At 40.9% G+C, this 18,976-nt stretch overlaps 78 non-coding genes across 78 annotated transcripts; 40 read left to right on the forward strand and 38 right to left on the reverse strand.

Annotated features, from left to right (window-relative positions):
* Positions 1–25: 25 nt before the first annotated feature.
* Positions 26–144, reverse strand: LOC145308440 (5S ribosomal RNA). The gene has a single exon (XR_013876272.1). It is a non-coding gene; the product is annotated as a 5S ribosomal RNA (ribosomal RNA).
* A 140-nt stretch (positions 145–284) lies between these two features.
* On the reverse strand, positions 285–403 carry LOC145308372 (5S ribosomal RNA). The gene has a single exon (XR_013876207.1). It is a non-coding gene; the product is annotated as a 5S ribosomal RNA (ribosomal RNA).
* Positions 404–1,057: 654 nt separating this feature from the next.
* On the reverse strand, positions 1,058–1,176 carry LOC145308279 (5S ribosomal RNA). The gene has a single exon (XR_013876120.1). It is a non-coding gene; the product is annotated as a 5S ribosomal RNA (ribosomal RNA).
* Positions 1,177–1,376: 200 nt separating this feature from the next.
* Positions 1,377–1,449, forward strand: TRNAK-UUU (transfer RNA lysine (anticodon UUU)). The gene has a single exon. It is a non-coding gene; the product is annotated as a tRNA-Lys (tRNA).
* Positions 1,450–1,524: 75 nt separating this feature from the next.
* On the forward strand, positions 1,525–1,596 carry TRNAD-GUC (transfer RNA aspartic acid (anticodon GUC)). The gene has a single exon. It is a non-coding gene; the product is annotated as a tRNA-Asp (tRNA).
* A 90-nt stretch (positions 1,597–1,686) lies between these two features.
* Positions 1,687–1,760, reverse strand: TRNAI-AAU (transfer RNA isoleucine (anticodon AAU)). The gene has a single exon. It is a non-coding gene; the product is annotated as a tRNA-Ile (tRNA).
* A 137-nt stretch (positions 1,761–1,897) lies between these two features.
* TRNAR-UCU (transfer RNA arginine (anticodon UCU)) lies at positions 1,898–1,970 on the forward strand. The gene has a single exon. It is a non-coding gene; the product is annotated as a tRNA-Arg (tRNA).
* A 76-nt stretch (positions 1,971–2,046) lies between these two features.
* On the forward strand, positions 2,047–2,169 carry TRNAL-CAA (transfer RNA leucine (anticodon CAA)). Its single transcript has 2 exons — positions 2,047–2,084; positions 2,125–2,169. It is a non-coding gene; the product is annotated as a tRNA-Leu (tRNA).
* A 46-nt stretch (positions 2,170–2,215) lies between these two features.
* On the reverse strand, positions 2,216–2,288 carry TRNAM-CAU (transfer RNA methionine (anticodon CAU)). The gene has a single exon. It is a non-coding gene; the product is annotated as a tRNA-Met (tRNA).
* Positions 2,289–2,359: 71 nt separating this feature from the next.
* On the reverse strand, positions 2,360–2,431 carry TRNAG-UCC (transfer RNA glycine (anticodon UCC)). The gene has a single exon. It is a non-coding gene; the product is annotated as a tRNA-Gly (tRNA).
* Positions 2,432–2,548: 117 nt separating this feature from the next.
* Positions 2,549–2,621, forward strand: TRNAV-AAC (transfer RNA valine (anticodon AAC)). The gene has a single exon. It is a non-coding gene; the product is annotated as a tRNA-Val (tRNA).
* Positions 2,622–2,624: 3 nt separating this feature from the next.
* TRNAE-UUC (transfer RNA glutamic acid (anticodon UUC)) lies at positions 2,625–2,696 on the forward strand. The gene has a single exon. It is a non-coding gene; the product is annotated as a tRNA-Glu (tRNA).
* A 111-nt stretch (positions 2,697–2,807) lies between these two features.
* On the forward strand, positions 2,808–2,889 carry TRNAS-GCU (transfer RNA serine (anticodon GCU)). Its single transcript has one exon. It is a non-coding gene; the product is annotated as a tRNA-Ser (tRNA).
* A 91-nt stretch (positions 2,890–2,980) lies between these two features.
* On the forward strand, positions 2,981–3,064 carry TRNAL-UAA (transfer RNA leucine (anticodon UAA)). Its single transcript has one exon. It is a non-coding gene; the product is annotated as a tRNA-Leu (tRNA).
* A 110-nt stretch (positions 3,065–3,174) lies between these two features.
* On the reverse strand, positions 3,175–3,256 carry TRNAS-UGA (transfer RNA serine (anticodon UGA)). Its single transcript has one exon. It is a non-coding gene; the product is annotated as a tRNA-Ser (tRNA).
* A 108-nt stretch (positions 3,257–3,364) lies between these two features.
* TRNAP-CGG (transfer RNA proline (anticodon CGG)) lies at positions 3,365–3,437 on the forward strand. The gene has a single exon. It is a non-coding gene; the product is annotated as a tRNA-Pro (tRNA).
* A 45-nt stretch (positions 3,438–3,482) lies between these two features.
* TRNAA-CGC (transfer RNA alanine (anticodon CGC)) lies at positions 3,483–3,555 on the reverse strand. Its single transcript has one exon. It is a non-coding gene; the product is annotated as a tRNA-Ala (tRNA).
* Positions 3,556–3,696: 141 nt separating this feature from the next.
* On the forward strand, positions 3,697–3,768 carry TRNAW-CCA (transfer RNA tryptophan (anticodon CCA)). Its single transcript has one exon. It is a non-coding gene; the product is annotated as a tRNA-Trp (tRNA).
* A 69-nt stretch (positions 3,769–3,837) lies between these two features.
* On the forward strand, positions 3,838–3,944 carry LOC145308194 (U6 spliceosomal RNA). The gene has a single exon (XR_013876039.1). It is a non-coding gene; the product is annotated as a U6 spliceosomal RNA (small nuclear RNA).
* Positions 3,945–4,037: 93 nt separating this feature from the next.
* TRNAA-UGC (transfer RNA alanine (anticodon UGC)) lies at positions 4,038–4,109 on the reverse strand. The gene has a single exon. It is a non-coding gene; the product is annotated as a tRNA-Ala (tRNA).
* Positions 4,110–4,261: 152 nt separating this feature from the next.
* TRNAT-UGU (transfer RNA threonine (anticodon UGU)) lies at positions 4,262–4,333 on the forward strand. Its single transcript has one exon. It is a non-coding gene; the product is annotated as a tRNA-Thr (tRNA).
* Positions 4,334–4,462: 129 nt separating this feature from the next.
* On the forward strand, positions 4,463–4,542 carry TRNAL-UAG (transfer RNA leucine (anticodon UAG)). The gene has a single exon. It is a non-coding gene; the product is annotated as a tRNA-Leu (tRNA).
* Positions 4,543–5,645: 1,103 nt separating this feature from the next.
* On the reverse strand, positions 5,646–5,735 carry TRNAI-UAU (transfer RNA isoleucine (anticodon UAU)). The gene is given in 2 exon segments: positions 5,646–5,681; positions 5,698–5,735. It is a non-coding gene; the product is annotated as a tRNA-Ile (tRNA).
* A 94-nt stretch (positions 5,736–5,829) lies between these two features.
* TRNAR-CCU (transfer RNA arginine (anticodon CCU)) lies at positions 5,830–5,902 on the reverse strand. The gene has a single exon. It is a non-coding gene; the product is annotated as a tRNA-Arg (tRNA).
* Positions 5,903–6,027: 125 nt separating this feature from the next.
* TRNAE-CUC (transfer RNA glutamic acid (anticodon CUC)) lies at positions 6,028–6,099 on the reverse strand. Its single transcript has one exon. It is a non-coding gene; the product is annotated as a tRNA-Glu (tRNA).
* A 450-nt stretch (positions 6,100–6,549) lies between these two features.
* On the forward strand, positions 6,550–6,623 carry TRNAN-GUU (transfer RNA asparagine (anticodon GUU)). Its single transcript has one exon. It is a non-coding gene; the product is annotated as a tRNA-Asn (tRNA).
* A 51-nt stretch (positions 6,624–6,674) lies between these two features.
* Positions 6,675–6,747, reverse strand: TRNAR-ACG (transfer RNA arginine (anticodon ACG)). Its single transcript has one exon. It is a non-coding gene; the product is annotated as a tRNA-Arg (tRNA).
* An 80-nt stretch (positions 6,748–6,827) lies between these two features.
* TRNAV-CAC (transfer RNA valine (anticodon CAC)) lies at positions 6,828–6,900 on the forward strand. The gene has a single exon. It is a non-coding gene; the product is annotated as a tRNA-Val (tRNA).
* Positions 6,901–6,977: 77 nt separating this feature from the next.
* Positions 6,978–7,049, forward strand: TRNAQ-CUG (transfer RNA glutamine (anticodon CUG)). Its single transcript has one exon. It is a non-coding gene; the product is annotated as a tRNA-Gln (tRNA).
* A 71-nt stretch (positions 7,050–7,120) lies between these two features.
* Positions 7,121–7,193, forward strand: TRNAF-GAA (transfer RNA phenylalanine (anticodon GAA)). The gene has a single exon. It is a non-coding gene; the product is annotated as a tRNA-Phe (tRNA).
* Positions 7,194–7,252: 59 nt separating this feature from the next.
* Positions 7,253–7,326, reverse strand: TRNAT-CGU (transfer RNA threonine (anticodon CGU)). Its single transcript has one exon. It is a non-coding gene; the product is annotated as a tRNA-Thr (tRNA).
* A 77-nt stretch (positions 7,327–7,403) lies between these two features.
* TRNAK-CUU (transfer RNA lysine (anticodon CUU)) lies at positions 7,404–7,476 on the reverse strand. The gene has a single exon. It is a non-coding gene; the product is annotated as a tRNA-Lys (tRNA).
* Positions 7,477–7,568: 92 nt separating this feature from the next.
* TRNAG-GCC (transfer RNA glycine (anticodon GCC)) lies at positions 7,569–7,639 on the forward strand. Its single transcript has one exon. It is a non-coding gene; the product is annotated as a tRNA-Gly (tRNA).
* Positions 7,640–7,695: 56 nt separating this feature from the next.
* On the reverse strand, positions 7,696–7,814 carry LOC145308228 (5S ribosomal RNA). The gene has a single exon (XR_013876071.1). It is a non-coding gene; the product is annotated as a 5S ribosomal RNA (ribosomal RNA).
* Positions 7,815–7,880: 66 nt separating this feature from the next.
* On the reverse strand, positions 7,881–7,999 carry LOC145308207 (5S ribosomal RNA). The gene has a single exon (XR_013876051.1). It is a non-coding gene; the product is annotated as a 5S ribosomal RNA (ribosomal RNA).
* Positions 8,000–8,065: 66 nt separating this feature from the next.
* LOC145308543 (5S ribosomal RNA) lies at positions 8,066–8,184 on the reverse strand. Its single transcript, XR_013876369.1, has one exon. It is a non-coding gene; the product is annotated as a 5S ribosomal RNA (ribosomal RNA).
* Positions 8,185–8,703: 519 nt separating this feature from the next.
* On the forward strand, positions 8,704–8,868 carry LOC145307923 (U1 spliceosomal RNA). Its single transcript, XR_013875767.1, has one exon. It is a non-coding gene; the product is annotated as a U1 spliceosomal RNA (small nuclear RNA).
* Positions 8,869–9,135: 267 nt separating this feature from the next.
* Positions 9,136–9,327, forward strand: LOC145308017 (U2 spliceosomal RNA). Its single transcript, XR_013875852.1, has one exon. It is a non-coding gene; the product is annotated as a U2 spliceosomal RNA (small nuclear RNA).
* A 329-nt stretch (positions 9,328–9,656) lies between these two features.
* Positions 9,657–9,774, forward strand: LOC145308117 (U5 spliceosomal RNA). The gene has a single exon (XR_013875953.1). It is a non-coding gene; the product is annotated as a U5 spliceosomal RNA (small nuclear RNA).
* Positions 9,775–10,199: 425 nt separating this feature from the next.
* TRNAG-GCC (transfer RNA glycine (anticodon GCC)) lies at positions 10,200–10,270 on the forward strand. Its single transcript has one exon. It is a non-coding gene; the product is annotated as a tRNA-Gly (tRNA).
* A 59-nt stretch (positions 10,271–10,329) lies between these two features.
* LOC145308528 (5S ribosomal RNA) lies at positions 10,330–10,448 on the reverse strand. The gene has a single exon (XR_013876354.1). It is a non-coding gene; the product is annotated as a 5S ribosomal RNA (ribosomal RNA).
* Positions 10,449–10,535: 87 nt separating this feature from the next.
* Positions 10,536–10,654, reverse strand: LOC145308344 (5S ribosomal RNA). Its single transcript, XR_013876181.1, has one exon. It is a non-coding gene; the product is annotated as a 5S ribosomal RNA (ribosomal RNA).
* Positions 10,655–10,817: 163 nt separating this feature from the next.
* On the reverse strand, positions 10,818–10,890 carry TRNAA-AGC (transfer RNA alanine (anticodon AGC)). The gene has a single exon. It is a non-coding gene; the product is annotated as a tRNA-Ala (tRNA).
* A 90-nt stretch (positions 10,891–10,980) lies between these two features.
* On the reverse strand, positions 10,981–11,099 carry LOC145308441 (5S ribosomal RNA). The gene has a single exon (XR_013876273.1). It is a non-coding gene; the product is annotated as a 5S ribosomal RNA (ribosomal RNA).
* A 140-nt stretch (positions 11,100–11,239) lies between these two features.
* Positions 11,240–11,358, reverse strand: LOC145308373 (5S ribosomal RNA). Its single transcript, XR_013876208.1, has one exon. It is a non-coding gene; the product is annotated as a 5S ribosomal RNA (ribosomal RNA).
* A 654-nt stretch (positions 11,359–12,012) lies between these two features.
* Positions 12,013–12,131, reverse strand: LOC145308280 (5S ribosomal RNA). Its single transcript, XR_013876121.1, has one exon. It is a non-coding gene; the product is annotated as a 5S ribosomal RNA (ribosomal RNA).
* Positions 12,132–12,331: 200 nt separating this feature from the next.
* On the forward strand, positions 12,332–12,404 carry TRNAK-UUU (transfer RNA lysine (anticodon UUU)). Its single transcript has one exon. It is a non-coding gene; the product is annotated as a tRNA-Lys (tRNA).
* Positions 12,405–12,479: 75 nt separating this feature from the next.
* On the forward strand, positions 12,480–12,551 carry TRNAD-GUC (transfer RNA aspartic acid (anticodon GUC)). Its single transcript has one exon. It is a non-coding gene; the product is annotated as a tRNA-Asp (tRNA).
* Positions 12,552–12,641: 90 nt separating this feature from the next.
* On the reverse strand, positions 12,642–12,715 carry TRNAI-AAU (transfer RNA isoleucine (anticodon AAU)). The gene has a single exon. It is a non-coding gene; the product is annotated as a tRNA-Ile (tRNA).
* Positions 12,716–12,852: 137 nt separating this feature from the next.
* On the forward strand, positions 12,853–12,925 carry TRNAR-UCU (transfer RNA arginine (anticodon UCU)). Its single transcript has one exon. It is a non-coding gene; the product is annotated as a tRNA-Arg (tRNA).
* A 76-nt stretch (positions 12,926–13,001) lies between these two features.
* Positions 13,002–13,124, forward strand: TRNAL-CAA (transfer RNA leucine (anticodon CAA)). The gene is made up of 2 exons: positions 13,002–13,039; positions 13,080–13,124. It is a non-coding gene; the product is annotated as a tRNA-Leu (tRNA).
* Positions 13,125–13,170: 46 nt separating this feature from the next.
* TRNAM-CAU (transfer RNA methionine (anticodon CAU)) lies at positions 13,171–13,243 on the reverse strand. The gene has a single exon. It is a non-coding gene; the product is annotated as a tRNA-Met (tRNA).
* A 71-nt stretch (positions 13,244–13,314) lies between these two features.
* TRNAG-UCC (transfer RNA glycine (anticodon UCC)) lies at positions 13,315–13,386 on the reverse strand. Its single transcript has one exon. It is a non-coding gene; the product is annotated as a tRNA-Gly (tRNA).
* A 117-nt stretch (positions 13,387–13,503) lies between these two features.
* On the forward strand, positions 13,504–13,576 carry TRNAV-AAC (transfer RNA valine (anticodon AAC)). The gene has a single exon. It is a non-coding gene; the product is annotated as a tRNA-Val (tRNA).
* A 3-nt stretch (positions 13,577–13,579) lies between these two features.
* TRNAE-UUC (transfer RNA glutamic acid (anticodon UUC)) lies at positions 13,580–13,651 on the forward strand. The gene has a single exon. It is a non-coding gene; the product is annotated as a tRNA-Glu (tRNA).
* A 111-nt stretch (positions 13,652–13,762) lies between these two features.
* On the forward strand, positions 13,763–13,844 carry TRNAS-GCU (transfer RNA serine (anticodon GCU)). Its single transcript has one exon. It is a non-coding gene; the product is annotated as a tRNA-Ser (tRNA).
* A 91-nt stretch (positions 13,845–13,935) lies between these two features.
* On the forward strand, positions 13,936–14,019 carry TRNAL-UAA (transfer RNA leucine (anticodon UAA)). The gene has a single exon. It is a non-coding gene; the product is annotated as a tRNA-Leu (tRNA).
* Positions 14,020–14,129: 110 nt separating this feature from the next.
* TRNAS-UGA (transfer RNA serine (anticodon UGA)) lies at positions 14,130–14,211 on the reverse strand. Its single transcript has one exon. It is a non-coding gene; the product is annotated as a tRNA-Ser (tRNA).
* Positions 14,212–14,319: 108 nt separating this feature from the next.
* Positions 14,320–14,392, forward strand: TRNAP-CGG (transfer RNA proline (anticodon CGG)). The gene has a single exon. It is a non-coding gene; the product is annotated as a tRNA-Pro (tRNA).
* A 45-nt stretch (positions 14,393–14,437) lies between these two features.
* On the reverse strand, positions 14,438–14,510 carry TRNAA-CGC (transfer RNA alanine (anticodon CGC)). Its single transcript has one exon. It is a non-coding gene; the product is annotated as a tRNA-Ala (tRNA).
* A 141-nt stretch (positions 14,511–14,651) lies between these two features.
* On the forward strand, positions 14,652–14,723 carry TRNAW-CCA (transfer RNA tryptophan (anticodon CCA)). Its single transcript has one exon. It is a non-coding gene; the product is annotated as a tRNA-Trp (tRNA).
* Positions 14,724–14,792: 69 nt separating this feature from the next.
* LOC145308195 (U6 spliceosomal RNA) lies at positions 14,793–14,899 on the forward strand. The gene has a single exon (XR_013876040.1). It is a non-coding gene; the product is annotated as a U6 spliceosomal RNA (small nuclear RNA).
* A 93-nt stretch (positions 14,900–14,992) lies between these two features.
* TRNAA-UGC (transfer RNA alanine (anticodon UGC)) lies at positions 14,993–15,064 on the reverse strand. Its single transcript has one exon. It is a non-coding gene; the product is annotated as a tRNA-Ala (tRNA).
* A 152-nt stretch (positions 15,065–15,216) lies between these two features.
* On the forward strand, positions 15,217–15,288 carry TRNAT-UGU (transfer RNA threonine (anticodon UGU)). Its single transcript has one exon. It is a non-coding gene; the product is annotated as a tRNA-Thr (tRNA).
* A 129-nt stretch (positions 15,289–15,417) lies between these two features.
* TRNAL-UAG (transfer RNA leucine (anticodon UAG)) lies at positions 15,418–15,497 on the forward strand. Its single transcript has one exon. It is a non-coding gene; the product is annotated as a tRNA-Leu (tRNA).
* Positions 15,498–16,600: 1,103 nt separating this feature from the next.
* Positions 16,601–16,690, reverse strand: TRNAI-UAU (transfer RNA isoleucine (anticodon UAU)). The gene is given in 2 exon segments: positions 16,601–16,636; positions 16,653–16,690. It is a non-coding gene; the product is annotated as a tRNA-Ile (tRNA).
* A 94-nt stretch (positions 16,691–16,784) lies between these two features.
* Positions 16,785–16,857, reverse strand: TRNAR-CCU (transfer RNA arginine (anticodon CCU)). Its single transcript has one exon. It is a non-coding gene; the product is annotated as a tRNA-Arg (tRNA).
* A 125-nt stretch (positions 16,858–16,982) lies between these two features.
* On the reverse strand, positions 16,983–17,054 carry TRNAE-CUC (transfer RNA glutamic acid (anticodon CUC)). The gene has a single exon. It is a non-coding gene; the product is annotated as a tRNA-Glu (tRNA).
* A 450-nt stretch (positions 17,055–17,504) lies between these two features.
* TRNAN-GUU (transfer RNA asparagine (anticodon GUU)) lies at positions 17,505–17,578 on the forward strand. Its single transcript has one exon. It is a non-coding gene; the product is annotated as a tRNA-Asn (tRNA).
* A 51-nt stretch (positions 17,579–17,629) lies between these two features.
* TRNAR-ACG (transfer RNA arginine (anticodon ACG)) lies at positions 17,630–17,702 on the reverse strand. Its single transcript has one exon. It is a non-coding gene; the product is annotated as a tRNA-Arg (tRNA).
* An 80-nt stretch (positions 17,703–17,782) lies between these two features.
* On the forward strand, positions 17,783–17,855 carry TRNAV-CAC (transfer RNA valine (anticodon CAC)). The gene has a single exon. It is a non-coding gene; the product is annotated as a tRNA-Val (tRNA).
* A 77-nt stretch (positions 17,856–17,932) lies between these two features.
* On the forward strand, positions 17,933–18,004 carry TRNAQ-CUG (transfer RNA glutamine (anticodon CUG)). Its single transcript has one exon. It is a non-coding gene; the product is annotated as a tRNA-Gln (tRNA).
* A 71-nt stretch (positions 18,005–18,075) lies between these two features.
* TRNAF-GAA (transfer RNA phenylalanine (anticodon GAA)) lies at positions 18,076–18,148 on the forward strand. Its single transcript has one exon. It is a non-coding gene; the product is annotated as a tRNA-Phe (tRNA).
* A 59-nt stretch (positions 18,149–18,207) lies between these two features.
* On the reverse strand, positions 18,208–18,281 carry TRNAT-CGU (transfer RNA threonine (anticodon CGU)). The gene has a single exon. It is a non-coding gene; the product is annotated as a tRNA-Thr (tRNA).
* Positions 18,282–18,358: 77 nt separating this feature from the next.
* Positions 18,359–18,431, reverse strand: TRNAK-CUU (transfer RNA lysine (anticodon CUU)). The gene has a single exon. It is a non-coding gene; the product is annotated as a tRNA-Lys (tRNA).
* A 92-nt stretch (positions 18,432–18,523) lies between these two features.
* On the forward strand, positions 18,524–18,594 carry TRNAG-GCC (transfer RNA glycine (anticodon GCC)). The gene has a single exon. It is a non-coding gene; the product is annotated as a tRNA-Gly (tRNA).
* Positions 18,595–18,650: 56 nt separating this feature from the next.
* On the reverse strand, positions 18,651–18,769 carry LOC145308229 (5S ribosomal RNA). The gene has a single exon (XR_013876072.1). It is a non-coding gene; the product is annotated as a 5S ribosomal RNA (ribosomal RNA).
* Positions 18,770–18,835: 66 nt separating this feature from the next.
* On the reverse strand, positions 18,836–18,954 carry LOC145308208 (5S ribosomal RNA). The gene has a single exon (XR_013876052.1). It is a non-coding gene; the product is annotated as a 5S ribosomal RNA (ribosomal RNA).
* Between the last annotated feature and the right edge of the window lie 22 nt (positions 18,955–18,976).

Genomic DNA, 18,976 nt, shown 5'->3' on the forward strand with positions numbered 1-18,976 from the left:
ATTTGAAATATGGATAAAATGTTATAGCCTACGACACCAAGTATTCCCAGGCGGTCACCCATCCAAGTACTAACTTGGCCCAATGTTGCTTAACTGCAGTGATCGGACGAGAACTGGTGCTTTCAACATGGTATGGCCGTAGACATATATCAACGGAAAATGTCGCGTAAATTAAATGCAAAATGCATTACGGAGAGAAAATGAATGCAAAACGCTCAACAGTACAGGAATCTACGGACAAGGAAGAAAAAGAGACAAATTTTGAAATATGGATAAAATGTTAAAGCCTACGACACCAAGTATTCCCAGGCGGTCACCCATCCAAGTACTAGCTTGGCCCAATGTTGCTTAACTTCAGTGATCGGACGAGAACTGGTGCTTTCAACATGGTATGGCCGTAGACATTTATCAAAGGAAAATGTGTCATAAACTAAATGGAAAATGCATTACCAAGAGAAAATACGTACAGGTATTTACGGAAAATGGTTCTAAGTTCTTGATTGGTTTCCAGTGATTAGTGGGTTCTCTTTAACCCTGAATAAAGATGTTTGTGACTGACTAAGACAGACACTCAACCCGAGCGGACTCAAGGTGAGCGACCCATCGAAGCAGAGCTGATACACACCTCTTGTAGAAGTGAATCAAGCAATATTAGCTTGGTCGTTTTAGACAATGATGTAAAGTTACTTGGACAATCATATATTTTTGATATTTGTTCCAGGTCCGACCGGAAAAGTTAATTTTCATAAAATACAAGCACAAAGTAACTAAAATATTAATCCAAGTAGGTATGTGTAATACTAAAAGATATCATTTTATCGAACAATAATAGTTGTCAACCCAAAACTTATGCCTCAACACGGAGAAAACAAAGCCTAACTGGGAACTAAACAGAGCTGCCATCTGGTGACAAGAACAGTAACTACATATTATATCATAGTGGTTGCATTGTATAAGGGCTTTAGGTGTAAAAAATGAACATAAGCAGTTGTCTGGTTTACATTTCTCAGACTTTGTTTTTTTCTTTTCTCAACTTATAAAAAAGGATGAAAAGATTTGCCTACGACACCAAGTATTCCCAGGCGGTCACCCATCCAAGTACTAACTTGGCCCAATGTTGCTTAACTTCAGTGATCGGACGAGAACTGGTGCTTTCAACATGGTATGGCCGTAGACATTTAACAATGGAAAATGTGACATATACTAAATGCAAAATGCTACAATACAGGAAAATTATGGAGTGATGATTTATTCTATACAACTCAGGTTGCACTTAACCAAAAATAAACAGAGAGAAAACCAAGCCTACCATGAACTAAAATGCTGCTGCCATCTGGTGAGACAATTTTGTTACTGTAATTGTAAAATAGCATGATGCCCGGGTAGCTCAGTCGGTAGAGCGTTAGGCTTTTAACCTAACGGTCCAGGGTTCGAGCCCCTGCTCGGGCGCTCTCATTTTTTGTTCAAGTCTCCAATCAGTGTGATACGTACGTAGAGACTAGAAAATAGCTGGTCAACAAGAATTCCTCGATAGTCTAGTGGTGAGGATCTCCGCCTGTCACGTGGAAGGCCCGGGTTCGATTCCCGGTCGGGGAGAGATAATTTTTCAACCTTGTGAAATTTCTTTTTTTTATCCATTAAATATTTCCGCCACTGCAAACTGTTCAATTTGGTAAAAGTATTAGCTGGCCCGTAGGGGGATCGAACCCGTGACCTTCGCGTTATTAGCACGACGCTCTAACCAACTGAGCTAACGGGCCTGATTGAGATGACATGTTTAAGTATTAGCACAATGCAAAAACTACATGCTTTTTTTCTTCTCTACTTGATTTTCTTTTACTTGCCTTCCATAATGTTTTCTGTCAACAAATGCTACTATTTTCTTTTCTCTTACCAAGTCCCATTAGCGCAGAGGATAGCGCGTTGGACTTCTAATCCAAAGGTCCTGGGTTCGATCCCCAGATGGGATGCTAACATTGCATTTTGGCTAACCTTTTTGGGTTATCAAAACATGGAATTTCCTAATCCGTGAACACTATATTAGCAGTCAGGATGGCCGAGTGGTCTAAGGCGCCAGACTCAAGGACAACTTCCTTGCTCTCTGATAGAGAGTGGTTGTGAGAATTCTGGTCCTCGATGAGGGCGTGGGTTCGAATCCCACTTCTGACAAAACTTTTTTTTCAAAACACAACCAGGAGATGAAAAAGTATTAGCCTGCCCCCGGTGAGGCTCGAACTCACGGCCTTCAGATTATGAGACTGACGCGCTGCCTACTGCGCTACGGAGGCTTGTTGGCAGTACAGGATTAGTACACTTTTTGAATGTACAAAAATGTATTGCTAGGCAACTGAGATGAAAATGCGTCAGCCGGGAATCGAACCCGGGTCAACTGCTTGGAAGGCAGCTATGCTCACCACTATACCACTGACGCTTGTTTTACAATATAATTATGTACGCCAAAGTGAAAACCACAAATACATATTTGCCTAGTAACTAGCACACTTAAAGAAAAGCAGAGGGCAATAAAGCTGTTTACTCTATGTAACAAGTTTCCGTGGTGTAGCGGTTATCACATCTGTCTAACACGCAGAAGGTCTCCGGTTCGATCCCGGACGGAAACAGAATCCCACGTGGTCTAACGGCTAGGATATCTGGCTTTCACCCAGGAGGCCCGGGTTCAACTCCCGGCGTGGGAAATCTTTTGACACGATTGATGCAATATTGCGGGTTTTTTTTTTTTTTTTTTTTTTTGTTGATGTCATGTGTCATGTCTGCTTTGAAAGTAATCTAGGCTAATCATTATCATAGACGAGGTGGCCGAGTGGTTAAGGCGTTGGACTGCTAATCCAATGGGCTCTGCCCGCGTGGGTTCGAATCCCATCTTCGTCGTGATAATTTTTTTTTGTAGAGCTTGGCTTAATCAGTGCTTGTCAGTCGTGATTTCATGCGTTTTGCAATGAGTGCCGCCCTGTTGCATCCTGTCAGGTTGGCCGAGTGGTCTAAGGCGTGAGATTTAAGCTCTCATAATCGTAAGATTGCGTGGGTTCGAACCCCACACCTGACAAAGGTCTTATTTTAACACTATACCAGGAAGGCCATGTGAGTTGCAAGGTAACTTTCTGGTTTTGCAAAAAAAGTAAAAAAAAACACTAGATACTAACAAAATCTGACTTTCGCAGCCGGCAGGATTCAAACCTGCGCGGGGAAACCCCATTGGATTTCAAGTCCAACGCCTTAACCACTCGGCCACGACTGCTGGCTCTGGTTGACGGCCATCCATGAATACAGCATCACAGCTGGAAGCAATCGGCTAGTAAGTTGGTGAATTACAGCTTGCTACTGACAGTTAGCAGGGCACAAGCCAGGCTTGATGGTCTAGGCGGCATGATTCTCGCTTCGGGTGCGAGAGGTCCCGGGTTCAACTCCCGGTCAAGCCCATGGTTTTGCCCAATACTTTTGAAAATTGAAAAGAAAAAAAAATTTGGAGTCGTCGGGATTTGAACCCGAGACCTTCTAAATGCGAATCAGACGCTCTACCAGCTGAGCTACGACCCCTGGTCTTCGTCATAGGGGCCGGACGAAAGCAGCGCCTTTTTTCTATTGGTCGCTTGCATTGTATAGTGGATAGAAAAAAAGAAATAAAAAGACTTTCCTTTAGTTTCGCCTGAATTCAAAGTTGCAGCAATTCAAACATCTGACTCTGTGGCGCAACGGTAGCGCGTCTGACTCCAGATCAGAAGGCTGCGTGTTCAAATCACGTCAGGGTCAACAGAATTGATTTTGCAATTTGTGTAACAAATGCTGATCTTTATAGACAACTAAATTCTAGTCTCAATTGTACTTGCTTCGGCAGTACATATACTAAAATTGGAACGATACAGAGAAGATTAGCATGGCCCCTGCGCAAGGATGACACGCAAAATCGTGAAGCGTTCCACATTTTTGTGTCCGCATAACCCCATACAAATATTTTCTCACTGAAGTACTCATTTTGAACAAAAGACAACTTCAAAGAAATAACAAAAATCATTGACAATTGGAGATGCCGGGGATCGAACCCGGGGCCTCATACATGCAAAGCATGCGCTCTACCACTGAGCTACATCCCCCTGTTGAATGCATTAGCTGACTAATACTCAACTGAATCCTTTAGCAATTTCAAAGTCTTTAACACAAGGTGCAAACCGGAATAGCTTAGGTTAGGTTAGGTTACGTTAGACTAGGTTAGGCTAGGTTTAAATTGTGCCACGTGAACATGCAAGCCTCTATAGCTCAGTGGCAGAGCACTGGTCTTGTAAACCAGGGGTCGAGAGTTCAATCCTCTCTGGAGGCAGTTAATTTTGTGAAATCACTCACTGGAAAAACAAATTTTTTTTAGGTGTTTGATGCTTTTACACAGTAAGGCTGAAAAAAAAAAACTTAAGAAACAATTTTTGTTATTCGCACAACTGTCAGCACAACAGGCAGTTTGGCCGAGTGGTCTAAGGCGCTGGTTTTAGGCACCAGTCCGCAAGGGCGTGGGTTCGAATCCCACAGCTGTCAAAAATTTATTTTAGTAAAAACTCGGTTATTATGAATTACAATTACAATTTAGTATCCTTCTGCCTTTCTAGATCAGATAAGATTCATCATTCTTGAGTGTACATACATAAACAATGAAATCAAAAGTTTCAAAGATTTTTACAAAACACATTCCATTGCTAAAAACGCGATCTTTGGTTTGTTTAAATGTCCATTTATTTAGCATTTTTCAAGAATGTCAAGCGTGGGAAAATTTTTAGAATGTGGGAACCATTTATTTTGAAATGTTCTATCAGTTTCAAACCTTTTTCATTCAATAGATCATACTGACTTTGGAAAAACTGTCAGACCGATTTTTGAAATTCAATCTGTGAAAAAAGATATTCAAGTTTTAATTTTTTGTTTTAAAAATTATTTTACATGTATTGACGCCATCTTGGATTATGATAATTTTTTTTTGTTAGAAGATTTTTTTCTAAAATATTTTTAAAAAATTAACTTTTTACAAAAAAAAAATCTTTGAACTTAAATTGACCAATAATTCAAAGATTTTTTCTCTTTGATTTGGAAGATTTTTTATGATTTTTATTTTTAATGTCAAATAAAAACACAACAGTGAAAAAATGAAAATTAAATGAAAAAACGTTTTATGATTTTATTCAAGAAATTATTTCCTAACATCACCTTTTTGTTGCAATAGAATGTTATTTAAGCAAACAAAATTTAAATATCCATTTATGCTAAATTTTGTTTGCTTAAATAACTCATTGGAGGATTTTTCATGGCATAATTTAAATCACAAATCTTTATACATTTATATGGTTATTCAGTCAAATTTTATTGAATTTGTTATTAACTTGATAGACTTAAAACAGTAGTAAAAAGAAAATATCAATCTATCTATATTCTTTAACAAACTTTTTTCCTTGATTGATTGTTGGTTAGTAAAGCATAGTTACAAAAAAATTTTGAAATCGAACCACAGTACCTGTATTTGATATTATGAGGTACTGCTAGAGAATATTTTAGCATTTTGGTAAGATAAAATGCTTTGTTTAAGTAAAAAAAATATTTTTGCTCTTTTCATGGAAGACCCTGCCAGGTTTAAGGGTTGAAAAAGTGCTTGCTCTAGGTGAGGCTCGAACTCACAACCCCGGCATAACTTGTTGTACTGTCTATAAGTACCGTGCGCTAACCGATTGCGCCACTAGAGCAGCTTGCTTTCACTCTTCATATTTGCTACTACACTGCCTTCAAGAAACCTTGGAAGCACTGCAACCAAAACAACTTTTGCTTAAAAGATAATGTTACCCACGGCGAGACTCGAACTCGCAATCTTCGGTTTAGGAGACCGACGCCTTATCCATTAGGCCACGCAGGCTTGGTGTCACCCTGGCTGAAAAGTAAAAACTTAAAAATATCCAATTCTCTATCTTTTTTTTATCTCCTTTTTTTTTGGATCGGGGATGTTGATATAATTACTTGGGGGTTCGACAAAATGTATTTTTCCGTTACCGGGAATCGAACCCGGGCCTGCTGGGTGAGAGCCAGCTATCCTAACCACTAGACCATAACGGAAGCTGGCGAAATTACACCCAAAATTAAATATGAAAAAAATTGCAATTCAAATGGTACATTGTGACAGAAATTGATGTGATAGTTGACTGGAACCGTGGCGAGGTTCTGTAATCCTGCTACTGGGAGGTCAGAGTTTGGGATGGTTTGAGGCAGGGAACGCCTGGTTACCATTGAAACACGTTGAATTGGCGTCCGCACTAAGCCTGGCATCAACATGGCCACTTAGGGGGAGCCCTAGGTGATCAGGTTGCTTAATGAGGGGCGGATTGGGCCAGAGGGGAAACCCAGCAGCCAAGAGTTTCCGTGTCGGTCAGTAGTCGGACCGCGCTAATGAGTGTTCGGTGGTAATTAGCCCTACCAACATAAGTAAACCAATCTTTTTTTTGTTTTTATATTTGAAGGCACCATAGAATAATATTAAAAATAATGTAATATTTTTATCTTGTATTAGCCTCCGTGGCGCAATCGGCTAGCGCGTTCGGCTGTTAACCGAAAGGTTGGTGGTTCGAGCCCACCCGGGGGCGACTTATTTTATAGCAATTTTCTTTAATAGCCAAACGAATCTTTAAAATTTTCGATCTCGGCAGGATTCGAACCTGCAATCTTCTGATCCGTAGTCAGACGCGTTATCCGTTGCGCCACGAGACCTAGCTAAGTGACGTGGCTTTGTAGTTGCACATTTTATGTCTGTTTGTTATGTATCTTGGCTTGGTTACTTAGTTGACAATGGTTCCTTAGTGTAGTGGTTATCACGTGTCCTTCACACGGACAAGGTCGCCGGTTCGATCCCGGCAGGAACCAATACATAAGGTTTTTTTTCTTTTCTTTTTATACAAAATTAATTTTTTTTTACCCTTTGGAGTTTAGATCTGCATCAAGGTCCTATGGTGTAATGGTTAGCACTCTGGACTCTGAATCCAGCGATCCGAGTTCAAATCTCGGTAGGACCTAAACTTTTTAGAGTCATGTAAAAGTGATCTTTTTTCCATATTGACCAAGATAAGCAACATTGTTTTAACTAGCCGTGATAGCTCAGTTGGGAGAGCGTTAGACTGAAGATCTAAAGGTCCCCGGTTCGATCCCGGGTCGCGGCATTTTTGCAAATCTTTACCCTATGTATGTGTAGCCATGGATAGTAGTAATAAAAGGATCAAGGCACCACCGAGAGTCGAACTCGGGATCTCCTGTTTACGAGACAGGCGCTTTAACCAACTAAGCCATGGCGCCTGAATTACCCTATTGTCAGTATATCACGAAACAAATTCAAATATATTTTTAAAAACTGTTCCATATAAAAAAAAATTCGCCCAACGTGGGGCTCGAACCCACGACCCTGAGATTAAGAGTCTCATGCTCTACCGACTGAGCTAGCCGGGCTATGTTAGCTGCCTGGGCTCTGCACTTTGTATGGTTGGTCTTTGCAATAGGTACACAAAAACTAACTACACGAATATCATGAGAGCAAGCCAGCAACGTTGGTTCAGTGGTAGAATGCTCGCCTGCCACGCGGGCGGCCCGGGTTCGATTCCCGGACGTTGCAGCAATTATTTTCTACAGTATCACAACTTTTTTGAGGCAATTTTTTAAAAATGGATAAGCCTACGACACCAAGTATTCCCAGGCGGTCACCCATCCAAGTACTAACTTGGCCCAATGTTGCTTAACTTCAGTGATCGGACGAGAACTGGTGTTTTCAACATGGTATGGCCGTAGACATTAATTGTGTGGGGTTTAGTTAGGTTTGGCCTAGGATTGGTTGGGTCAAAATTCCAAAAAGATTGAGCCTACGACACCAAGTATTCCCAGGCGGTCACCCATCCAAGTACTAACTTGGCCCAATGTTGCTTAACTTCAGTGATCGGACGAGAACTGGTGCTTTCAACATGGTATGGCCGTAGACATTAATTGTGTGGGGTTTAGTTAGGTTTGGGCTAGGATTGTTTGGGTCAAAATTCCAAAAATGTTAAGTCTACGACACCAAGTATTCCCAGGCGGTCACCCATCCAAGTACTAACTTGGCCCAATGTTGCTTAACTTCAGTGATCGGACGAGAACTGGTGCTTTCAACATGGTATGGCCGTAGACATTTGGTAAGGCATTTTCACATTATAATGTGGATATTACCATACCATCCTTCTGTAAGGTTTGTTTCGTTGCGACCAGTGCTAACTCTTGGTAATCTTGTTATAAGAAGTGACAGTTTGCATCTTGTATTTGTCTAAACTGACCAAGCTAAATTTGCTTGATTCACTTCACTAAGAGGTGTGTATAGATCCAGTGGTTGCAGTGTGAACTGTAATGCTATTTCTGTCAGAGCTGATGATAGCTCACTATCTGCAATAGGAATGCATAACCTGTAAAGTAGCAATCATGTATTTTATGTAGTCAATAATTTGGCCTCTAGGTGTCGCATTTGTTTCAATGGAAGACCTCCTACCGAAGGTTTCATCAACAAAGTATGTCACCAACTATTTGAAAAAGTATAAATATAGCATTTCTGAGGGGACACTTCAACTGAATCATGTTTTGTGTAAAGTCGTGGAGCTGGTCAGCAAAATATCTATAGTCTTTGTCACCCATACACTGAAATCGACTCTTTCCCTCATACTTACCTGGCGTGGAGGTTAACCATGATCACTAAGGTGGTTCCTCTAGGGTGAGGCTGTGCCATTGCACTCAGGCATGGCTGACCCCTACGATTACCCCAAATGTGGGTAACTCGAACGCACAATTTTTGGTAGTTGGGGACTGCGTTCGCGCATCCCCTAATAAATACAGAACAGACGACAGAATTAGAATGTTTAACTTAACCATCTAGTTCAAATTTTACACACCAGGAATTGCTAAAGTTTGTGTAGTTGGCCAGAAAAAGGCTTCTATCGAAGCCCAATTTAAAGTAAAGTTTTTGCTTTGAACTAGGCAGATTGACTATACTCTCTCTAACAATGATTAGGCAGCCTGCATGCCAATCTTTTGCCAGACAGTACAATAGTCAGGTTATGACTCTAAGGTAGTATACTGGAACTATTCTTCGGCATCGCTTCTCGGCCTTTTGGCTAAGATCAAAGTGTAGTATCTGTTCTTATCAGCTTAATATCTGATACGGGGACCATGTGTCCCCTTCGATATTAAACTCATTTTTGTTAGGGGATGAGGACTTGGAGCTTGCTCCAGCCTTATCACGGGTTGGCCTGGTATTGCAGTACCACCAGGATCGGCCCACTTGTCCCCACTTCTAACCTGGACCACTCAATACATTGTGTACAACCTGTATCAAGTTTGCACAAGTCAACAAGCATGCTGCCAAAAGCACAATGGCTCCACTTCCTTTATGTAGTTCAATGTTTTAATGCTAGGTGGTGCAAACCCCTAAAGTTGAATGTCATTTAATGGATAATTTTCTGCCTCAAGTTATTCTAGGGGCTTGTGTTTTTTTGGTGAATAAGCTGAACTTTGACACAATCTCTACATGTCTTTGCTGACAACTACATTAGATTGGTCAATGGAACAAGCCTAACAGCTGCCAAGGATATGGAGCTATTTGTGTTGTTTGAGCATGTCCAGGATCTACCTACAGCACGAATAAATCTTTCGCCTTTTACTAAAGATTTCCGTGTAAGTGGATCATATTGGAACTACATCCAATTTATCTGAAGGCTTTCCATGAGAGAGCCCACTTAAAGAAACATATTACAACAGGCATGTAGGGACAGGATGTCAGGATGAGTTTACCACAAAACCATTCATCTCCAACCAACCACTTCAAATTTGTGAAAATAAAACTGGCCAACCATGCTGACAAATAGCCTACGGTAGGAATGGCTAAAATTGCAGTTACCATTTGTCTAAACTGACCAAGCTATACTTGCTTGATTCACTTCACTAAAAGGTGTGTACAAGTGAACCAAGGATCACTCAGATATTGTCTTGCCGGGCTGAAGAAAGTCCTTACCTACTGCCAAAGTCTACTTACAGCAAGTCATATTAATCGTTCAGGTGTAAAGCTATATCAATCTGTATTTGGGTTATAAATTGACAGATTTCTGAATAAAGATTTTCAGCAAGGGGTTGGGTTATACGAATAGCCAAAGAGCATGCCAGCAACGTTGGTTCAGTGGTAGAATGCTCGCCTGCCACGCGGGCGGCCCGGGTTCGATTCCCGGACGTTGCAGCAATTATTTTCTACGTTAACACAACTTTTCTGTTTTCAGTGACAAGATAAAGATGTAGAGTTTACGACACCAAGTATTCCCAGGCGGTCACCCATCCAAGTACTAACTTGGCCCAATGTTGCTTAACTTCAGTGATCGGACGAGAACTGGTGCTTTCAACATGGTATGGCCGTAGACATAAAGTGACAACATGATTTTCAAACTTGTGTGAGGTTTAGTTAGGTTTGGGCTAGGATTGGTTGGGTCAAAATTCCAAAAAGATTGAGCCTACGACACCAAGTATTCCCAGGCGGTCACCCATCCAAGTACTAACTTGGCCCAATGTTGCTTAACTTCAGTGATCAGACGAGAACTGGTGCTTTCAACATGGTATGGCCGTAGACATTTACTCTGAGGAAATGCTCTTCTAACTTCTGGTTTATTAAATAACATTCTAATGCAACAAAAAGGTTTAAAGTTTTACTGGTTTAAATTTTCAGACTTTTGTTTTTTCTGTGTGTTTATTTTTTTGTTTGGTGCTTGTGTAGTAGGGGGAAAAATGATACATGGAGATGCGGGGTATCGATCCCCGTACCTCTCGCATGCTAAGCGAGCGCTCTACCATCTGAGCTACATCCCCTTGGGTTTCACCTTATGTTCTCAGTGATTAGAAATTTCTCTTGGACAAGAAAGAAAAAGAGACAAATTTGAAATATGGATAAAATGTTATAGCCTACGACACCAAGTATTCCCAGGCGGTCACCCATCCAAGTACTAACTTGGCCCAATGTTGCTTAACTGCAGTGATCGGACGAGAACTGGTGCTTTCAACATGGTATGGCCGTAGACATATATCAACGGAAAATGTCGCGTAAATTAAATGCAAAATGCATTACGGAGAGAAAATGAATGCAAAACGCTCAACAGTACAGGAATCTACGGACAAGGAAGAAAAAGAGACAAATTTTGAAATATGGATAAAATGTTAAAGCCTACGACACCAAGTATTCCCAGGCGGTCACCCATCCAAGTACTAGCTTGGCCCAATGTTGCTTAACTTCAGTGATCGGACGAGAACTGGTGCTTTCAACATGGTATGGCCGTAGACATTTATCAAAGGAAAATGTGTCATAAACTAAATGGAAAATGCATTACCAAGAGAAAATACGTACAGGTATTTACGGAAAATGGTTCTAAGTTCTTGATTGGTTTCCAGTGATTAGTGGGTTCTCTTTAACCCTGAATAAAGATGTTTGTGACTGACTAAGACAGACACTCAACCCGAGCGGACTCAAGGTGAGCGACCCATCGAAGCAGAGCTGATACACACCTCTTGTAGAAGTGAATCAAGCAATATTAACTTGGTCGTTTTAGACAATGATGTAAAGTTACTTGGACAATCATATATTTTTGATATTTGTTCCAGGTCCGACCGGAAAAGTTAATTTTCATAAAATACAAGCACAAAGTAACTAAAATATTAATCCAAGTAGGTATGTGTAATACTAAAAGATATCATTTTATCGAACAATAATAGTTGTCAACCCTAAACTTATGCCTCAACACGGAGAAAACAAAGCCTAACTGGGAACTAAACAGAGCTGCCATCTGGTGACAAGAACAGTAACTACATATTATATCATAGTGGTTGCATTGTATAAGGGCTTTAGGTGTAAAAAATGAACATAAGCAGTTGTCTGGTTTACATTTCTCAGACTTTGTTTTTTTCTTTTCTCAACTTATAAAAAAGGATGAAAAGATTTGCCTACGACACCAAGTATTCCCAGGCGGTCACCCATCCAAGTACTAACTTGGCCCAATGTTGCTTAACTTCAGTGATCGGACGAGAACTGGTGCTTTCAACATGGTATGGCCGTAGACATTTAACAATGGAAAATGTGACATATACTAAATGCAAAATGCTACAATACAGGAAAATTATGGAGTGATGATTTATTCTATACAACTCAGGTTGCACTTAACCAAAAATAAACAGAGAGAAAACCAAGCCTACCATGAACTAAAATGCTGCTGCCATCTGGTGAGACAATTTTGTTACTGTAATTGTAAAATAGCATGATGCCCGGGTAGCTCAGTCGGTAGAGCGTTAGGCTTTTAACCTAACGGTCCAGGGTTCGAGCCCCTGCTCGGGCGCTCTCATTTTTTGTTCAAGTCTCCAATCAGTGTGATACGTACGTAGAGACTAGAAAATAGCTGGTCAACAAGAATTCCTCGATAGTCTAGTGGTGAGGATCTCCGCCTGTCACGTGGAAGGCCCGGGTTCGATTCCCGGTCGGGGAGAGATAATTTTTCAACCTTGTGAAATTTCTTTTTTTTATCCATTAAATATTTCCGCCACTGCAAACTGTTCAATTTGGTAAAAGTATTAGCTGGCCCGTAGGGGGATCGAACCCGTGACCTTCGCGTTATTAGCACGACGCTCTAACCAACTGAGCTAACGGGCCTGATTGAGATGACATGTTTAAGTATTAGCACAATGCAAAAACTACATGCTTTTTTTCTTCTCTACTTGATTTTCTTTTACTTGCCTTCCATAATGTTTTCTGTCAACAAATGCTACTATTTTCTTTTCTCTTACCAAGTCCCATTAGCGCAGAGGATAGCGCGTTGGACTTCTAATCCAAAGGTCCTGGGTTCGATCCCCAGATGGGATGCTAACATTGCATTTTGGCTAACCTTTTTGGGTTATCAAAACATGGAATTTCCTAATCCGTGAACACTATATTAGCAGTCAGGATGGCCGAGTGGTCTAAGGCGCCAGACTCAAGGACAACTTCCTTGCTCTCTGATAGAGAGTGGTTGTGAGAATTCTGGTCCTCGATGAGGGCGTGGGTTCGAATCCCACTTCTGACAAAACTTTTTTTTCAAAACACAACCAGGAGATGAAAAAGTATTAGCCTGCCCCCGGTGAGGCTCGAACTCACGGCCTTCAGATTATGAGACTGACGCGCTGCCTACTGCGCTACGGAGGCTTGTTGGCAGTACAGGATTAGTACACTTTTTGAATGTACAAAAATGTATTGCTAGGCAACTGAGATGAAAATGCGTCAGCCGGGAATCGAACCCGGGTCAACTGCTTGGAAGGCAGCTATGCTCACCACTATACCACTGACGCTTGTTTTACAATATAATTATGTACGCCAAAGTGAAAACCACAAATACATATTTGCCTAGTAACTAGCACACTTAAAGAAAAGCAGAGGGCAATAAAGCTGTTTACTCTATGTAACAAGTTTCCGTGGTGTAGCGGTTATCACATCTGTCTAACACGCAGAAGGTCTCCGGTTCGATCCCGGACGGAAACAGAATCCCACGTGGTCTAACGGCTAGGATATCTGGCTTTCACCCAGGAGGCCCGGGTTCAACTCCCGGCGTGGGAAATCTTTTGACACGATTGATGCAATATTGCGGGTTTTTTTTTTTTTTTTTTTTTTTGTTGATGTCATGTGTCATGTCTGCTTTGAAAGTAATCTAGGCTAATCATTATCATAGACGAGGTGGCCGAGTGGTTAAGGCGTTGGACTGCTAATCCAATGGGCTCTGCCCGCGTGGGTTCGAATCCCATCTTCGTCGTGATAATTTTTTTTTGTAGAGCTTGGCTTAATCAGTGCTTGTCAGTCGTGATTTCATGCGTTTTGCAATGAGTGCCGCCCTGTTGCATCCTGTCAGGTTGGCCGAGTGGTCTAAGGCGTGAGATTTAAGCTCTCATAATCGTAAGATTGCGTGGGTTCGAACCCCACACCTGACAAAGGTCTTATTTTAACACTATACCAGGAAGGCCATGTGAGTTGCAAGGTAACTTTCTGGTTTTGCAAAAAAAGTAAAAAAAAACACTAGATACTAACAAAATCTGACTTTCGCAGCCGGCAGGATTCGAACCTGCGCGGGGAAACCCCATTGGATTTCAAGTCCAACGCCTTAACCACTCGGCCACGACTGCTGGCTCTGGTTGACGGCCATCCATGAATACAGCATCACAGCTGGAAGCAATCGGCTAGTAAGTTGGTGAATTACAGCTTGCTACTGACAGTTAGCAGGGCACAAGCCAGGCTTGATGGTCTAGGCGGCATGATTCTCGCTTCGGGTGCGAGAGGTCCCGGGTTCAACTCCCGGTCAAGCCCATGGTTTTGCCCAATACTTTTGAAAATTGAAAAGAAAAAAAAATTTGGAGTCGTCGGGATTTGAACCCGAGACCTTCTAAATGCGAATCAGACGCTCTACCAGCTGAGCTACGACCCCTGGTCTTCGTCATAGGGGCCGGACGAAAGCAGCGCCTTTTTTCTATTGGTCGCTTGCATTGTATAGTGGATAGAAAAAAAGAAATAAAAAGACTTTCCTTTAGTTTCGCCTGAATTCAAAGTTGCAGCAATTCAAACATCTGACTCTGTGGCGCAACGGTAGCGCGTCTGACTCCAGATCAGAAGGCTGCGTGTTCAAATCACGTCAGGGTCAACAGAATTGATTTTGCAATTTGTGTAACAAATGCTGATCTTTATAGACAACTAAATTCTAGTCTCAATTGTACTTGCTTCGGCAGTACATATACTAAAATTGGAACGATACAGAGAAGATTAGCATGGCCCCTGCGCAAGGATGACACGCAAAATCGTGAAGCGTTCCACATTTTTGTGTCCGCATAACCCCATACAAATATTTTCTCACTGAAGTACTCATTTTGAACAAAAGACAACTTCAAAGAAATAACAAAAATCATTGACAATTGGAGATGCCGGGGATCGAACCCGGGGCCTCATACATGCAAAGCATGCGCTCTACCACTGAGCTACATCCCCCTGTTGAATGCATTAGCTGACTAATACTCAACTGAATCCTTTAGCAATTTCAAAGTCTTTAACACAAGGTGCAAACCGGAATAGCTTAGGTTAGGTTAGGTTACGTTAGACTAGGTTAGGCTAGGTTTAAATTGTGCCACGTGAACATGCAAGCCTCTATAGCTCAGTGGCAGAGCACTGGTCTTGTAAACCAGGGGTCGAGAGTTCAATCCTCTCTGGAGGCAGTTAATTTTGTGAAATCACTCACTGGAAAAACAAATTTTTTTTAGGTGTTTGATGCTTTTACACAGTAAGGCTGAAAAAAAAAAACTTAAGAAACAATTTTTGTTATTCGCACAACTGTCAGCACAACAGGCAGTTTGGCCGAGTGGTCTAAGGCGCTGGTTTTAGGCACCAGTCCGCAAGGGCGTGGGTTCGAATCCCACAGCTGTCAAAAATTTATTTTAGTAAAAACTCGGTTATTATGAATTACAATTACAATTTAGTATCCTTCTGCCTTTCTAGATCAGATAAGATTCATCATTCTTGAGTGTACATACATAAACAATGAAATCAAAAGTTTCAAAGATTTTTACAAAACACATTCCATTGCTAAAAACGCGATCTTTGGTTTGTTTAAATGTCCATTTATTTAGCATTTTTCAAGAATGTCAAGCGTGGGAAAATTTTTAGAATGTGGGAACCATTTATTTTGAAATGTTCTATCAGTTTCAAACCTTTTTCATTCAATAGATCATACTGACTTTGGAAAAACTGTCAGACCGATTTTTGAAATTCAATCTGTGAAAAAAGATATTCAAGTTTTAATTTTTTGTTTTAAAAATTATTTTACATGTATTGACGCCATCTTGGATTATGATAATTTTTTTTTGTTAGAAGATTTTTTTCTAAAATATTTTTAAAAAATTAACTTTTTACAAAAAAAAAATCTTTGAACTTAAATTGACCAATAATTCAAAGATTTTTTCTCTTTGATTTGGAAGATTTTTTATGATTTTTATTTTTAATGTCAAATAAAAACACAACAGTGAAAAAATGAAAATTAAATGAAAAAACGTTTTATGATTTTATTCAAGAAATTATTTCCTAACATCACCTTTTTGTTGCAATAGAATGTTATTTAAGCAAACAAAATTTAAATATCCATTTATGCTAAATTTTGTTTGCTTAAATAACTCATTGGAGGATTTTTCATGGCATAATTTAAATCACAAATCTTTATACATTTATATGGTTATTCAGTCAAATTTTATTGAATTTGTTATTAACTTGATAGACTTAAAACAGTAGTAAAAAGAAAATATCAATCTATCTATATTCTTTAACAAACTTTTTTCCTTGATTGATTGTTGGTTAGTAAAGCATAGTTACAAAAAAATTTTGAAATCGAACCACAGTACCTGTATTTGATATTATGAGGTACTGCTAGAGAATATTTTAGCATTTTGGTAAGATAAAATGCTTTGTTTAAGTAAAAAAAATATTTTTGCTCTTTTCATGGAAGACCCTGCCAGGTTTAAGGGTTGAAAAAGTGCTTGCTCTAGGTGAGGCTCGAACTCACAACCCCGGCATAACTTGTTGTACTGTCTATAAGTACCGTGCGCTAACCGATTGCGCCACTAGAGCAGCTTGCTTTCACTCTTCATATTTGCTACTACACTGCCTTCAAGAAACCTTGGAAGCACTGCAACCAAAACAACTTTTGCTTAAAAGATAATGTTACCCACGGCGAGACTCGAACTCGCAATCTTCGGTTTAGGAGACCGACGCCTTATCCATTAGGCCACGCAGGCTTGGTGTCACCCTGGCTGAAAAGTAAAAACTTAAAAATATCCAATTCTCTATCTTTTTTTTATCTCCTTTTTTTTTGGATCGGGGATGTTGATATAATTACTTGGGGGTTCGACAAAATGTATTTTTCCGTTACCGGGAATCGAACCCGGGCCTGCTGGGTGAGAGCCAGCTATCCTAACCACTAGACCATAACGGAAGCTGGCGAAATTACACCCAAAATTAAATATGAAAAAAATTGCAATTCAAATGGTACATTGTGACAGAAATTGATGTGATAGTTGACTGGAACCGTGGCGAGGTTCTGTAATCCTGCTACTGGGAGGTCAGAGTTTGGGATGGTTTGAGGCAGGGAACGCCTGGTTACCATTGAAACACGTTGAATTGGCGTCCGCACTAAGCCTGGCATCAACATGGCCACTTAGGGGGAGCCCTAGGTGATCAGGTTGCTTAATGAGGGGCGGATTGGGCCAGAGGGGAAACCCAGCAGCCAAGAGTTTCCGTGTCGGTCAGTAGTCGGACCGCGCTAATGAGTGTTCGGTGGTAATTAGCCCTACCAACATAAGTAAACCAATCTTTTTTTTGTTTTTATATTTGAAGGCACCATAGAATAATATTAAAAATAATGTAATATTTTTATCTTGTATTAGCCTCCGTGGCGCAATCGGCTAGCGCGTTCGGCTGTTAACCGAAAGGTTGGTGGTTCGAGCCCACCCGGGGGCGACTTATTTTATAGCAATTTTCTTTAATAGCCAAACGAATCTTTAAAATTTTCGATCTCGGCAGGATTCGAACCTGCAATCTTCTGATCCGTAGTCAGACGCGTTATCCGTTGCGCCACGAGACCTAGCTAAGTGACGTGGCTTTGTAGTTGCACATTTTATGTCTGTTTGTTATGTATCTTGGCTTGGTTACTTAGTTGACAATGGTTCCTTAGTGTAGTGGTTATCACGTGTCCTTCACACGGACAAGGTCGCCGGTTCGATCCCGGCAGGAACCAATACATAAGGTTTTTTTTCTTTTCTTTTTATACAAAATTAATTTTTTTTTACCCTTTGGAGTTTAGATCTGCATCAAGGTCCTATGGTGTAATGGTTAGCACTCTGGACTCTGAATCCAGCGATCCGAGTTCAAATCTCGGTAGGACCTAAACTTTTTAGAGTCATGTAAAAGTGATCTTTTTTCCATATTGACCAAGATAAGCAACATTGTTTTAACTAGCCGTGATAGCTCAGTTGGGAGAGCGTTAGACTGAAGATCTAAAGGTCCCCGGTTCGATCCCGGGTCGCGGCATTTTTGCAAATCTTTACCCTATGTATGTGTAGCCATGGATAGTAGTAATAAAAGGATCAAGGCACCACCGAGAGTCGAACTCGGGATCTCCTGTTTACGAGACAGGCGCTTTAACCAACTAAGCCATGGCGCCTGAATTACCCTATTGTCAGTATATCACGAAACAAATTCAAATATATTTTTAAAAACTGTTCCATATAAAAAAAAATTCGCCCAACGTGGGGCTCGAACCCACGACCCTGAGATTAAGAGTCTCATGCTCTACCGACTGAGCTAGCCGGGCTATGTTAGCTGCCTGGGCTCTGCACTTTGTATGGTTGGTCTTTGCAATAGGTACACAAAAACTAACTACACGAATATCATGAGAGCAAGCCAGCAACGTTGGTTCAGTGGTAGAATGCTCGCCTGCCACGCGGGCGGCCCGGGTTCGATTCCCGGACGTTGCAGCAATTATTTTCTACAGTATCACAACTTTTTTGAGGCAATTTTTTAAAAATGGATAAGCCTACGACACCAAGTATTCCCAGGCGGTCACCCATCCAAGTACTAACTTGGCCCAATGTTGCTTAACTTCAGTGATCGGACGAGAACTGGTGTTTTCAACATGGTATGGCCGTAGACATTAATTGTGTGGGGTTTAGTTAGGTTTGGCCTAGGATTGGTTGGGTCAAAATTCCAAAAAGATTGAGCCTACGACACCAAGTATTCCCAGGCGGTCACCCATCCAAGTACTAACTTGGCCCAATGTTGCTTAACTTCAGTGATCGGACGAGAACTGGTGCTTTCAACATGGTATGGCCGTAGACATTAATTGTGTGGGGTTTAGTT

The sequence above is a fragment of the Acartia tonsa genome, chromosome 15 (assembly GCF_053477335.1).
Source record: "Acartia tonsa isolate MP-2025a chromosome 15, ASM5347733v1, whole genome shotgun sequence".
NCBI lineage: Eukaryota > Metazoa > Arthropoda > Copepoda > Calanoida > Acartiidae > Acartia > Acartia tonsa.